The following is a 15,487-nucleotide window of genomic DNA, read 5'->3' as shown; positions in this document are numbered from 1 at the left end:
GATATGTGCTATGTTCTCTCATCTTTATTATGTTTTAGCACAAAGCAGCCAATTACAAAAAATACAGCATATAAGTTAAGAAATAAATGTCTACCTCTTAGTACATTTCTTGAGTTACTTCTGCAACAAACAACATTGCTGTCACTGCAGGAAGTGATAAAAGTAAGCTAGGGCTTACAGATAAAGTTTCGGTATTTCATTTACAAAAGAAAAGAGTTTCCATTCTTCATGTTTCTGTTTTTTTTTTTTTTTTTTTTTTTTATTAAATTCTTAAAAGAGTAGCTTATTACCTGATTCTGGAGATGCTGTCTTATATTAGACACTTCTGTCACAAAGACTTGTATTCATAGTGCAAGGCTTCACATTTTTTACTGTTGATGTACAAAGAGCTATGAGGTTACCCAAATCTCAGATTTTCAGGATGGCTACTTAAATGCAGAGGACTTTTTGTTTATACAACCCTATCAGGAATGTGTAACTTGATTAACACATAAGTGATAGGAGGATAGCTACAGCGCTAAGTGGCTTTACACGTATGCACATGAGTTTGATTCATAGACATGAATCTATAATGAACTGATCTGTATACAAAGTGTGTAAATAACCTTGAAGTTATGCTAAAAAGCAATAGTTTTCAGTCAGAATACAGAAATGCAAGGGAAGCGGAGTCTTTGCTTCTGGATACCTGGACATTTTTATTGGAGGGGTCGCTTGAGCAAATGTTTCATTTTGACACTTGTGCATACCAGGACATTTTACTGAAGGGGTCACTTGGGAAAATGTTTCATTTTAGTGCTCGTGCATACCTGGATATGTTACTGAAGTGGTCACTTGGGTGAATTATTCATTTTAGTGCTTGTGCATATGAAGAAATGTTACTGAAGGGGTTGCTGGAAGAAATAATTCCTTAGTTTGTCAGGGAAGTGCTTGTGCATATATGGTCAGACTACTGAAGTGATCGCTGGGCAAAATAATTTATGTTGTCATTTTAGTGCTTGTGCATACTTAAAACTAACTAAAGAAGGGGTTGCTGGGGGAAATAATTAATTTGTGTGTCAGAAAGTGCTTTTCCAAACTTGGACAAGCAAGTCTGTGGATTGTAAGTTCAATATCAAATGTGAAGCACTTCATTTAACAATGGATGTGTATACCATAGGGATGTCAGACTATGAACTGCAAAACTGCCTCATTGGCATATTGCACATTGCAATATTTCTCATTTGCATCTCATAGGTTCATAGGTGTTTACTAGGCTAACAATCACAGTGGTCTTTTTAAGTCTAGTCATGGTTCCAAAATCTCTTGACAAGTTCTAGTATCCTTGATAAGTATAAGCAGGGGCTTAAAGACTTGAATATAAAACATTTACAAGCAGGGGCCTGGGAGATGAACAATTAACCGGCTGCCTGTATCCATTAGTGGCAGAGGTGCAAACCATGGATGAATTTCCTGTTCCCCATTCAATTGTCCATGTTAGACTTGAATTGGATTAGGGAGGAACTCTGCGTCACATATATGGGAAGCCTGTTCCAGAGAAGGGATAGTTTCTGGGATACATACCTGTCTCTCCAGTAGGTCCTATTTATATCACAGACAAGGTTTAAGTCTTTAGGATGAGTAACTTTGGTGCTGTTTGTTTTGTGGATATGCAGGAGGTTCATCAGGGGGGAGTCTGACAATGAAATGTATGCCAGGCTTATAACTTGCCTCAACAGCCTGTAGGAGACAAAATACAGGGAGAGGGCCTTGAGCTGGTCTGCAGAGGAGATGTTACTTATAACCCGTATTCTTTCAGTGAGGAACCTCTGTGGACATTCCAGTTATTGGATATGCCTGGTTATGTACATACCAAAGGGGGCGTTGTACTCAATGATAGGTCTGATGAATACCAAATACAGTGGAACAATGACTTCCTTATACCTAAATGCCATACTATTGTTTATAATTTGTACAACATAGAATTATTTCCTCACTACTGTAGACATGTGACAGTCAAAGGCTAGATGTCTATGTCCCCAGGTCCCTGACTATTGTGTCAGCTGTTAGGGGTATGCTGTCAATATGATAGTTACAAGGGGTGGATGACTTCCTGAAGGAAACTATTATGCATTTTCTTGGCATTTAGTTTAGGTCCATGGCTTTGATACCAGTTATTTGTCTGTGTCAGCCCTTCCTGGAAAACATTTATGTCCGTGGGGGATTCTATGACTGCTTTTAATTTGCAATCATCTGCAAATTTAGTCATCCAGAGACTATTAACATTTGCCTTGACTCCAGAGAAATAAATACAAAAAGGAAAGGTTTCAGGATAGATCACTGAGGGTCTCCACTTGTGTTATTATTTTGCAGGCCTTGTGGATTACCATAAATGGCCTCTATGAATCATGCCTTCGCTATGCTCATTCCTAAGCATCAGGAATACCCTGTCACATTTGCACAAGCGACTATGAATGCTGTCCAAATTAAATTTCAATTATGCTTATTTTCTTAATTAGTTCTAAGCAATAATTCTTCTCCATGACATGGACTTTTCACTGGACATTTTGTACTTGCTCATGTTAGAATTTTTGCATTTAACTGCCACTTAACTTACTTTAAAAATGAGTGGAACTTTACTCTGTAGCCCTGCACCATATCAAAAATGTGTTTGTTGTTTTCTGCTAAAAAGATGTAAATTAAGTTCTGTTCAGCACACAGCTCTTCCTTCTTAATGAAGTGCTGGAAATAAAATGCAGTAATTCATAAATAACTGTGCTAAGTACATGTCTGACAGAAAATACCAGTATGAGAAAAGACAACCAAGATTCTCAAAAGGTTAGCAGAGTGTAAAGTTGGATGCCATACTTAAAAACCTTTAAGATTACACTTTTTTACATTTTTGTTGGTATCAAATAATACTTAGGCTTTGTTATGTTTTCAAAGAATTGCATGTAATTTTTTGTTTAGGGATCATCACTTCAGCAACTCGGATCATAGGTCCATAGGTCCATAGGTTCATAGGTAGGTACTAGGCTATCAGCCCTAGGACCTATACAAGCCTAGCCAAAAATGTACCCTGGCTTTCGCCACCCAAGAAAATTATTTTCCTGTGCACCTGTCGAGCAGAGCCACAAAGGTGATCCCCGGGGTGAATTTCCTATTTCCCATCCGATCAAGATTTTTCTTGAAGAGTGCTAATGAGGAACTTTGTTTGATATAGATAGGTAGTTTGTTCCAGAGTATGGGAAGTCTCTGGGACAGGAATCTATTCCTCCAACATGTTCTGTTTATTGTGGTGACAAGGATTAGGTCCCTAGAGTGTGTAGCTCAGAGGGATTGGGATTTCTTTAAGTGGAGCATGTCCAACAGCTCTAGGTTTGACATAGCTTTGTATGTTAGACAGAGATCGCCTCTGTGTAGGTGATATGTGACGGAGTAAAGCTGGAGTTTTTTGAGATGGTCTGTGTAGGGCATCTGTTTGCGGCCGATAATCCTCTTTGTGAGATATTTCTGCGGCCTTTCCAGCTGTTGTAGATGGCTTGTGAGGTACATACCAAAAGGGGTGTTGCACTCTGTAATGAGTCTAATGAGTGACGAGTAGAGGGGAAGAATGAGTTCTTTTTTCCTTGATGAGAAACCTTTTGTGATGAGTTGTGCCACGTAGAAGGATTTCCTGACCACTGTGCCGATGTGATTATCAAAGGAGGGACTACTGTCCACCTGTGTCCCAAGGTCTCTTATCACACTTTTGGTGTTACGTAGACTACCACCTATGTTGTAGCTCATGGGTACAGAGTTTTTACCAAAGGGGGTGACAATACACTTTTTGGAATTGAGCTTGAGGTCATGGATTTGACACCAGGCATCTGTCTCAGTGAGGCCCTTTTGTAGGATATCCACATCGTTAGGAGTTTTGATTATGCTCCTAGTTTGCAGTCATCTGTGAACTTCGTTAACCAAAGACCTCCTGTGTTAGCCTGTACTTCAGAGAAGTAGATACCAAACAGGACAGGACCCAGGACTGAACCCTGTGGTACTCCACTTGTTACTGGTCTGAAGTTGGATTTGGAGTCTGCTACTTTCACAGTGTGGGTTCTGTCAGTGAGCCAGTTGGCAACCCATCTTGTGACATAGGGATTTATACCTAGTTTAGTGAGTTTATCTATAATTCCAGAGTGGGGGAGAGTGGGGGATGGTAAATGACCATAACCTTACAATAAGCACATGCCATTAATAGTTTATCTAAATATTAACATAAAAACAAATAAATAGACAACTAAAGAACTAAATAAATAAGTAAGTCAACATTCACACCAACTGTAAAGCTAGCTAAAGAAAATTCCTTAATCGTTGCCACCAGTATTGTGTTATGAGACCTGCCAGCCTTATTAGTTGTAAGAAGTTAAGTTTAGTAATGGTACAAAGTTGACAAGCTTAAACAACATGGCTGAATCATTAGTGTGACACATTCTGCTTTATTTCTATCACTGACCCTGAGTACAACAAGTGATAAAAATAAAAATTGACAGATTGTAACTTCCTTTACTTCTTTTTTTTTTATAAAATAGCAGAGTTCCCTTTTTTCATGCTTCTCATTTTTAAATTAAATACTTAGATCAGCAAGTTAACAGTTTCAGAAGCTGATATCTTAAACTAGAGATGTCTGCCACAAAATGTACATTTTACAGATGCGTGATTTCTTATACTTTTAATATTTCTAAGAAACAGCAGCACTTAGTGCAGCTTACTCTGTCTAGTCATGCCCTTGTTAAAAAAATGAATATGATTGCCCCAGATAACATTTAACATGCAACATTACCACAGTACTCTGTGAAATGAACTGGCACATCATTCGCTTTTAATAATCTAAGACAACATGGTAGTTTGATATTTTAACACATTTGACTAAATCCTTCATGGAAATAAGAAGTCCTACACAACCACAGTATTTCAGTTTCATTGCCTCCCAGTTTGTATCATATATAACAAGGGAACCAAGAGTATTAAAAAAGGAGCCTTAATCTAAAGGGAGAACATGGAGATGACAGATACCTATTTTGGTAGCAGAAGTACCTTAAAGCAACATTTCAGCACCACTACGCAGGTTGTTCCCTTTAACCCTACACTGTCTGGTCCTTGAACTGCTTAGTTTGTTTTCTCCTTGCTTGGAGTATGTGAGTCTAACTCTCCAGTTCTGGTAACAATTTCTTCAGCTTCTGGCCTTTTCTGATTTTGTTTCTTTCTGTTCCCTCACTCACAGTTGATTTTTTATCTTTTTCACTGTTAGTACATGCTGGCTTATTGGGTACAAAACTAGAAACAGTCCAGAACCACGCAGCCTATTGCCCATCATAAACATGTGTTACTGTTGTAACAGTATAAACTCAGGCAGTCAGAAAAAGACAATTTAATGTAATCAGCCTTCTGGCTCCATGCTTCCCACAGAAGTGTGATTTGCAAGCTGTTAAGCACTTCATTTTATAACAATATGCAGAGTAACTTAGGTCTCCAAGGAGGTTAGGGCCTTGGGCAGCTTTATTTTATTTTATTTATTTTATTTTATTTCTGGAGTAGAGCACTGATATCCATACACCTTTTTCAGACTATTTTCAGATGTTTGGTTTGCCTCCTAATGGCATCCCTGTTTGAGAAGCTGACAAGTTGAGCTTTTGAGATGTTCCAAACAACAGACCAAAAGTTATGCTATGTGTGTGAGATAAGGTCAACAAAAAAAAAAAAAAAAAAAAAAACAACAAAACTATAAAAGAGCATAATATGCACATTAACCAAGAGGTTAGAGATAAATCCAGTAACAAAGCATAACAGCATAAAACACAGGTTTAATAAGTGTCCAAGATATATACATTTTAAAATACAAATTTTTCTTCCACACAACATAATTTTTGTTTTGCCAAAATTAACAGCTGAGTTTTCATATTTCTTGTGAACCATAACCAATTTTTTTTTTCATGAAGTTCTTTCATTATTTCCTTGGTATGTGGTATGACACATTCTGAGTTTCTGATTTGCTGATAGGGATGACAGGGTTGCATCCATCTTAACAGCATGTTTCTGTTTCTCATTTTACTAGAATATTTGTGTGTAAAATAGTGGCATAGAGAATAATAATGCTATTGTTCAAGCAAAAAAGGTAATCTAGCTCAACAGTCTGCAGGGTTACCCCTAGCAAGGTCTCTTTCTGTAGTCCGTCTGTCTGCTTAGGTTTTATCTGGGTTCACCATTTTCCTCCCATCTCCCTAGAGCATACAATAGATTAACTAAATAGGCCATTGGTGGCCATGTAGTTTATGACTGAGTGTGTATATACATGATAAAATAGCTCACTACCCTGTACAGAATGAGCCATGGTGCCTTATGCATTCTGGCTTCAGGGCTAGGGTCTAGTTTTGTCATATACTTGTAAATGATAATGTGCATTATCAGAAAATGGACTGATGGCTAAAATATATCTTTGGTGGTTTATTTATTTATTTGTTTTTCTTTACTGGGAAAGTCCAACTGGGCAATACCTATTCTCAGCGGAGGTCCAGAGAGAAAAGCTCCATTTGCTTGCATTGCATTTTACTAAGTTTCAGTTTAACACAGAGTAGTTACATTTCTATTTACATTTATACACATACAGAAGATGCATTTATACATTCTAAAAATATACAGAGGTAGAAGTTACTAAACAGAAAACCCATGTGCAGCTTAGTGGATTGTACAGGCAGCAGTTGTATAAAAACTGTTTTGTCATTTCAGTGAGAGGTTGAGAGTATTCTGTTTAACAAGAGTATTTGGAGAGTATCATATGATGGGCTCAAATTCCAAACCTGGTGATGATTATGTGCCGGCCCAGGACTGGTAAAGATGTTGTTTAAGCAGTGGTGTAAAACTGAGTTTGTCTGAGAGTTTTATTTGTGTGGGGATACTATTCCAGAGTTTAGGAGTGCATTGTGAGTAGACTGAGTGTCTTGCAGCATTATTTGACTTACTTGTGAGTAGTAAGAATTTGTTACTAGAATGGAGGTCCCTTGCTGGACAATAGGGCAGTAATATGATTTGTAGTGCAGAGCATTTTTCTGGATGGTGACTGAGTTTGTATACTGCAGTTTAATAGGTCTGTGTAATAAGTTGGTTTAATTGTCATGATTTGCAGGTATTTTCTTCTGCAAAGTTTTGCTATAAGTTTTGTGAAGGCTGCCAACCTAGCCAGATAGAATTTTATAGATAATTCTATAATTTGTAAATATTAATGTAAGGCACATGCTTGTTGTCTTAAATGGAAAAACTGCTGTTAGATGTGGAACTGCAAAAAAATGTCACAACAGTGCTCTCTACTGACCAAGTAAAGCATGTTGTGACCCTTTGATCTAAAGTCGGCTCCAGCCTGTCTAGATGAAGACATTCTTTCTGTTGTTTTAACCAAGAGTTAAATTACTAGATTTAAACATGCAAATGTATTTTTATTGCTCTGCTTCCTGATCAGCTGCAAGAAAACACAAGGAGATGTTAAGAATGTAAATGTAGTTTCTGTTGGCCTGGAAACCCAGGGAAGTGTGAAAAATGATGTAATGGGAACCAGGAATGTGATTTTAAAAGCAGAGAGAATCAGAGAGCATTAAGCATTTTTGTCTTGACCATCCAACTCAGCACTGTCTTGCTCTATAAGTAAGTTTATCTTAGACTCCTGTTTTCTCTTAGAAATAGCTACAAACTCGAAAGATTAGACTAATTGTTTTTCTGTGATGTCATAACTGTATTACTGAATTATTTTAAGTATTTCTCTGTGATCTCTAAACTCTTGACTAGCACCATGTAGTAAGAAGTATTGTCTTGTGTTTTTATTATTTATTGTTAAATATTTTAAAACATTTTAACTGTGGCTGTTTTGTGCAGAGATAAGTGGAGCTCTAAGAGTACATTGCATGTATATAAGGATCCTGTACCAAGTCACTCTAATAAGCCTTGACTGTTTAGTTATACTACTAATTGGATAATAATATTGCACAGTAATAATTGGACACCCTTTTAAGGGCCTTTGAGTAGCTGATAAATATTAGCTGGGTGGTGGCAGTGATTTCTACCATATAGTTTGGGTAAAAGGGGCACAGCTGGACAACCTGTGCCAGCCTTCCCCAGAAGTGTCTGTGTGGTTGTATAAACTCATCTCAAAGTGTGTGTGTGTGTGTGTGTGTGTGTGTGTGTGTGTGTGTGTGTGTGTGTGTGTGTGTGTGTCAGCTACTTGGGCAGGGACATGAAGCACTGGTTGGACAGAGAGGGTGCTGGAGATTTTAACTTGCCCAGCTGGCTGAGATCTGGACTCTATAGCTGTGCCAGTGGGGAGTCTTATTGGGGACCTGGAGAGCAAGGGAGTGACCAGTCCCAGACTGACTGTGATCTCTGTGTGCTCTTAAGGGAAATTGCACTTTACTGTGTGTATTTGTTATCCTTTCCTCATATATGAGACACCCCTCACTGGTGTTAGTGGTGAGGATTTAGGCTCCTTGATTGATGGGCCAGGGCATGGGCATCACAAGTTTGTATCTGGAACTGTTAATGTTTAGTATATTTTGATGCACTGTGCTCATTTGTGTGTGAACTGATGGACTGTCTCTTTGTGAGCTCTCAGTGTCTCATATTTATCAATCTTGATTTTAAAATGTGGTTCCATATCAAAAGTGTAACACCAAACCTTGCAAATCCTGTAACTCCAAGAAATAAATTATGATGTAAACAACAATCAGCAAATTCAGAAACTCTCCATGGCACCGTTATAGCACTTACTCATGTCACACTCGTGGGAGGGAGCTTCACCCAACTATTCATACAGACAAAGTTTACACTGCTGCATATTAGAATAAGAATAAACAGCAACTTCTGAAACTCTCTGTATTTGTAAAGGGCGGCGAGAACTTTTTAACATGTCTGCTTAAAGGTATATATCACTAAGTATCCTATGGCTTCTTTGATCTCTTGCCTAGTATTGTTTCATTAAAGAATTTATGTCCCACCAGTGGGTAGGGTCTTTATACCTGCTACCTCTAATACTGATAAATAGATAGATAAACAGATAGAGAGATACTAACTCTATTTATTGATTGGCATTCATTAATCATGACAGTTTCACTGGGCACAACTGTTTCTTTTCAGTGGAGGTCCAGGGGAAAGCTGCAAAGATGTAATTGTTGTATCAGAAACATTCAAATTCAATACAATTTGTTACATACAAGCATGTGTGCATTCAATACATACTAGAAAGCTAACAAGTAAAGAGTTTATTTATATATACATATATATATATATATATATATATATATATATATATATATATAGATATTTAAAATTGGTATACATAAAATTTGGCAGCCAGCAAGCTTAACAGATATACAATTTCTAAGAAAGGAAATGAAAAATGATAGATTATAGACTTTGTAAGAGAGAAAGAAAATGTGAGAAATTGTAAAAAAGGGGGAGATAAAGATGCTAATCTATTGTTTGACATACTGTGAGTTTATAGATAGTGTGAGCATATAGATATAAATATGTGAATTTATTGTGATGTGAAGAAGTGTGATAATAAATTAGGGGTTTTCTCAGTAGAGATGCCAAGTTTTTGTGGGTTTTCTTAATAACTTGCAAGATGTGTTGGCGAACCTTATGGTTTTCATCAACTATGACTCATAATTTAACGTGGGGTAGTATTTCAAGAGTGGTGGTGTTTGCTAATAAAATTGTTTGCCTTTGGCCCAAAAGATGTTTTGGTTTTCTTTGGATGTAGGAATTTGTTAGCAGCTGAGAGCCATGATTTGATTGACGTAAAGGACTTTTGCCTAATTTGTTGCAGCTGTTAGAGAACTGAAGCTGAGCAGGTAAGAGTAGTGGGATCTGCATAATGGGCTCTGCTTGTCTGTTTGGTTGTGGCATGGAGATTATTTATAAATGTGGAAAAAAGCAGAAGGCCTAAGATAGATCCTGAGGAACTCCTAGAGATATGGGAAGGAAAGGAGAGAGCTCTTTTGCCATAGTTCATCTTATTGTCTAATGGATAAGTAGCTGTGGAAACAGGAGAGGAATGAGTGAAGCCAAATGTAGACAGTTTTATGAGTAGTTTCTAGAGGGTGATGGTATTGAATGTCTTCCATAAGTTGAAGAAAAGGGATCTTAGTAGATGCCTTACATTCCTGCTTATGGTAACAGTATTGGTGAAGTTAAGTTTGGCTGCTGCTTTGCTGTGATACAGGTGGAAACCAATAAGAGTCTTGATTGGTTGGTTCATAGGTTAGTACTAAGCTAACTACTCTTGTGAGCCATTTTAAGCCTAGCCAATTATCCCTTGTGTAACTCAAACCCTGCACCTTGTGTTTTTCAGGCAAACACCTTACCCATTAGGCAAGGTTGTTATCAATAACATGTTTGAGGAGCTGAAAGTGAATGTACGTTTCTAGGACTTTTGATAGAGAGTATAATATAACTATGGGTGTGTAGATGGAGACGTCTGTAGCGTTTCTACCTTTATGTGATGGATTTGCTAATAAGGACAGAAATTAGGCAGGTGAGTGCATCTACATCAAGTTTAATATATTTTAATATATTCATCCGTATGTTGTCAATGGTTAAGGAGCTTGGTTTTAGCTTTACAAAACATTTTTGATAGTAAAGGTTGGTACGGATTGTCTTGTGTTGCAGGGATAGATATAGATGGTGAGGAGATGTCTATGAGTAAGGAAATAATTGTTTGTGTAAAATGGGTGTTGCGTATCAGTGCTGTCATTATTATTAATTGATGTTGGAAAGAGTCTAGTGGTATGTCTGAGAGGAATGAAACTGTCTGAAGTTCAGAATGCTTAGGATGTTTTTGATATCTGTGTTGAAGGCAGCTGTCCAAAGCTTTTTTGTCATCTCTAATGTAGCCATGTTACAAAGGTTTCTAAAGTTTGGGAGACTATTCTGAGTTTTGTTATTAGCCCAGACTGAATTCTGTCTGTATCATAAGTTTCTTGGCTTTCTTTATCAGCCATGATGTCAGGTTTGATTTTTTTTTGTTTTGTTTCTGACTAGGGCTTGCTCATTTAGTACATTGAAAAACATAGCATTAAATGCAGAAACAGTGTCATCTGGCAACATGTTTTTAAACTATTCCAGTTACATTTTGAAATGTTAATGATAAAAGCTTCCTTATAAAATGTGGATAGTTTCTACACCTGCTATATCCCACTTATTTGTTAAAACTGTACTGTTGAGTGATTGCAAAAGCTGGACGGTGATCACTGATGGTGACAGATAAGCCCCTAAAGGTGCTTATGTTGTTTGGAATTGAAGTGAGGATTCAGTCTAATGTGGATTGTCTGTCACTACTTTTTTTGAGTCTTGTAGGAGAAGTGATTAGTTGAGTAAGTTCATATAGGTATATAGAGTTTGTTGGCAGTAGAAGCTATTTCTTGCCAATGTTGATGTCTCCCAGTATGACAGTTTTCTGGAGAATGTGGTGAGGTAACCAATAAAGGGTGTTATCTGCTGTAGTGATGTCATCTGAAGGTACATATAAGGCTTCCATACAGATGGGTTTATCTTTGTTTCTTTTGAGGAATTAAATGAGAATTTCAGCATTATTGAATTTGGACAAGGTGTTGGGGTCAGTTCCAGATTATTTTTGTAGAAAATAACTATATTACTTACTGTTTGATTTTTCTTTTTTTTTGTCTGTTCTGTCAATGTTTTATTCTGGGGAGAAGATTTCTTCATATTTTATATTTGATTGTAACTAAATGTCTGTTATGACCAGTAAGTCTGGTATAAGGCTAAGCCTATGTGGATGCTGGGTATCTTATAGCAAATTATTCTGAGATTCATGGTAAGTAAGAATAAACTACTCCCTCATTTATAGTCTGAGAGTGTGCAGAAAGTATTTTGTTTGAGGTTTTAGAGTGGTCAGTGGTTCTTTTGTAGGTTCTTGGTTGGGATGGATACTACCACTATGATTAATCAGAACTACAATATTATGTTTGTAGGAGTGTAAACATTTATATTTATAGTTGTAGTTTAAACTATATTTTTATAGTATGGGGTAATATGTTAAAAATACAAGATTAAATGTGTTTGATATCACTGGGGATGTTGGATGGGTGCTTCATGAGTTGTTTGAAGAGGATAATTCTAGCATTCTGTGAGCCGGAGAAATGTTAGTATCTGGAGTATGGTAAATAGGCATTATGCTGGTGGAAAGATGTTGAGAAAGTTGAAAACTGGAGTTTGATTCTATTGGATTAGAATGTAGGTAGATGTTGTGGCAGGTGACTGTCTCTTTGTTTGCATCTGCAGTAGTGACCTTTGCAGTATTTGAGAGGTATGAGTGGGTTAGTGAATGAGAGGAAAGTTACAATGTTATGGTGTGTAACAAATAAGTTCTTTTGTTTTGTGTTGGTACTGTGTAAAATGAGTAATGCTAGAGCTGAATGAATAGTGTATAGTGTTGGCTCTATTTTATGAGTCTGTTTTGCAGGGAGACATTATGCGTTAAAGAGGGAACTATGTGGTATAAATTTGATACGATTTGATTGGATAATGAAAGAATCAAGACAGGCGATGGAAGAAAAACAATTTATGTGCACAGTAATGAAAAGGAGATGGCACAGTTAAGGGGGCTAACTACGGGCCTTAACAATTACAACTGGGAGATTTGAAAGGGTCCTAACTTTCTCCTGTTCATAAAGATGTGTGAGTGGCACAGAAAAACGGTTTGTTAGAGTACATTACCAAGATAAGAAGCAGTGAGTTACTGTCTGTTCAGACTACATAACACTGAAATGCCTGACATTTTCTGTCAGTGCACAGTCCATTCTGTATGCTACTTTTAAAGTTTTATGTTTCATGCATGTAGCAGAATGTGGTTTGAATGTGGCTGTTGCAATTCTGCCACTTCCTTCTACTTTGTGGGTAGCTGATATAAAGAAATGTATCTCACATTTCTGATTCATCAGTTGGCTGTGTGTAGAAGCTCTCTGCTAAAGAGTTCTGTGTAAAAGATATATTAAATTGGAAGAAAAAAGGCATCAGTTAGAAACTTTGGCTCAGAAGAAAGATGTGTACAGTGTACAGGAAAGAGCTGCCTTGGAGTCTATAATGTTTGCACATGACTCTTGCAACTCAACAGAGATGTATTAAGTGTTTGGAAAGAAACAAACATTGCTAAAGCGACCTTCAGTGGTAGTGTGAAAGTGACAAGTGGTAGCTTTGTTTACTGTATTCTTTATCTAAATTATTTTATACAGCTGAGACGTTGTTCACTATTCAACCAAAATGTTAGTCTTACTAGTAAGGTAAACTAAGTATATACATTGTACAATGTCTTCACTTAACTGCCAGTAATCACTATTCACTGACACTCTGTCTAGGCATGCAAGTAGTTTAAAAATAAAATGTGCTTCCTTAGGAATACAAATATAAATATACATAAATTACTCTGTATTATTTCACACATGTAACAGGACACCGCTGTGAAACCAATGCAAGCATGAAGCATCACCACATAGTCTGGAGTACAAAACTTATGCAGAATACAATCACATTCAGTTTTCCTCATCAGCAATATCTATCTATCTATACATATCTATATAATATATATATATATATATATATATATATATATACATATATAAATATCTATATATACATATACACATATATATATATATATATATATATATATATATATATATATATATATATATATATATATATATATATATATATACACATATAAAGCAGTTAGAACATTAAATACAGTTTTTATACAAGACAGGAATTTGTTAATCAAGTTTAACTTAAGGAATGTGTATAACTAGGAAATAAACTTACACTTTTAAAATATTTATTTATTTATTTATTTAAATTTGTTGACCGGGGGTGTCCGACTGGACGTAGGTCCATTTTCAGCGGAGGCCCGGGGAGAAAAGCTCCACAGTAAAATAAACAGACAGTAGTTACATTGGATTACATAGCGATTAACAATTTAACATAGCAATTACTTACAACATATTTACAGATGAAGAACATAGTACATCAGTAGACAACTAGAATCGTTATCTGTGAAGTACATAACAGACATTAACAAATGTTACAATGAGAAGTTCCTGCTGTATAATAAGTACTAGACTTATGAGCATCTGACCTTGCTATAATCAAGGTAGTTAGTGGAGTGGAAAGGAAGGTAGTGGTTGGATGGGGTGGATGATATTAGAGTGGGAGTTGCAAGGGCATAGCCAGCATGTTTTTAGGTGCGCTTTTAGTAAAGTTTTGAAGTGGGTGCATGATGGTACGGAGGTAATTGTGGGTGTGAGTGAGTTCCATAATTTGGCTATGGCGCAAGAGAATAGTGCTTCACCAGCAGAGTTATTGGCTTTAGTGATCTGCAAGTGATTTTTGTTGCTGGATCTTAGTGGTCTGGTGGTGCGATAGGGTTGGAGTAGATTCTGGAAGGATGGGACATTTAGTGGATGGTTTACTAGTTTGTGGGCGAGTGAGAGTTGATACCACTGAAGGAGGTGAGAGAGTTCAAGCCAGCCCAGTTCAGCAAGTGAGAGACAGTGGTGACTACGGTAGGATGCCCCTGTGGCAAATTTGGCGATTTTGTTGTAGCAGGTCTCTAGCTTGTTTAGATCACATTGCCTTAGGTTGGTATATATTGGAGAGGCATAAAGTAGGGTGGAGATAAGGTGAGAAGTTGCTATTGAAATCTTTGCTGCTTTGGTGAGAAATTGCTTATTTCTGTATAACGCTCTTAGTTTTTTGTGGACTTTTTTATGGTCATGGATATGTGAATGTCAAATTTTAGTTTATTGTCTATTTCCACTACTAGCAATTTGGTGTGTTCAAGTTGGGTATATAGTGGTGTTGTCTTTTGCTGTGATGTTAAAGTGAGAGTTGTTTTGAGTATGTTTGGTGGGTTGGAAGATGAGTAGTTTAGTTTTGTTTGGGTTGAGTATTAATTGGGCATCGGATAACCATGTTTCAACAGAGGAAAAGGCTTCCTGTGTGACTTTTTGCAGTTTTGGTAGAGACTGGGCCGAGCAGATGATGGTCGATTCATCTGCGTATTGTATGAGTGTGCCATGTTTGGTGGCAGAGGCTAGATATTGGTGTAAACAGAGAAGAGTAGGGGTCCAAGGATGGATCCTTGGGGAACCCCTATGGAGACAGGTAGTTGGGGAGATATGTCATTCTGCCATACAACGGATTGTTGGCGATCAGACAGGTAACTCTGAAACCAGTTGGTGACTAATTGTGAGAAGGACAGGTTATTGAGGACAGAGATAAGTTGTTTGTGTGGGACCATGTCAAATGCTTTAGATAGGTTTAGGAAAGTAGCAGAGGAGAGAGAGCCATTGTTTTTATGCTGAAGGATAGTGTTAGTAAAGGAGAGTAAGGCAGTGGTGGTGCTATGGTTTGGTCGGAAACCATGCTGAGTACTGGAAAGGAGGTTGTTAGTAAGGAGGTAGTCTGAGACCTG

Source organism: Protopterus annectens, chromosome 9.part0 (assembly GCF_019279795.1).
Source record: "Protopterus annectens isolate FY-2018-M chromosome 9.part0, PAN1.0, whole genome shotgun sequence".
Classification (NCBI taxonomy): Eukaryota; Metazoa; Chordata; order Ceratodontiformes; family Protopteridae; genus Protopterus; species Protopterus annectens.
Note: the sequence above shows the minus strand (reverse complement) of the source record.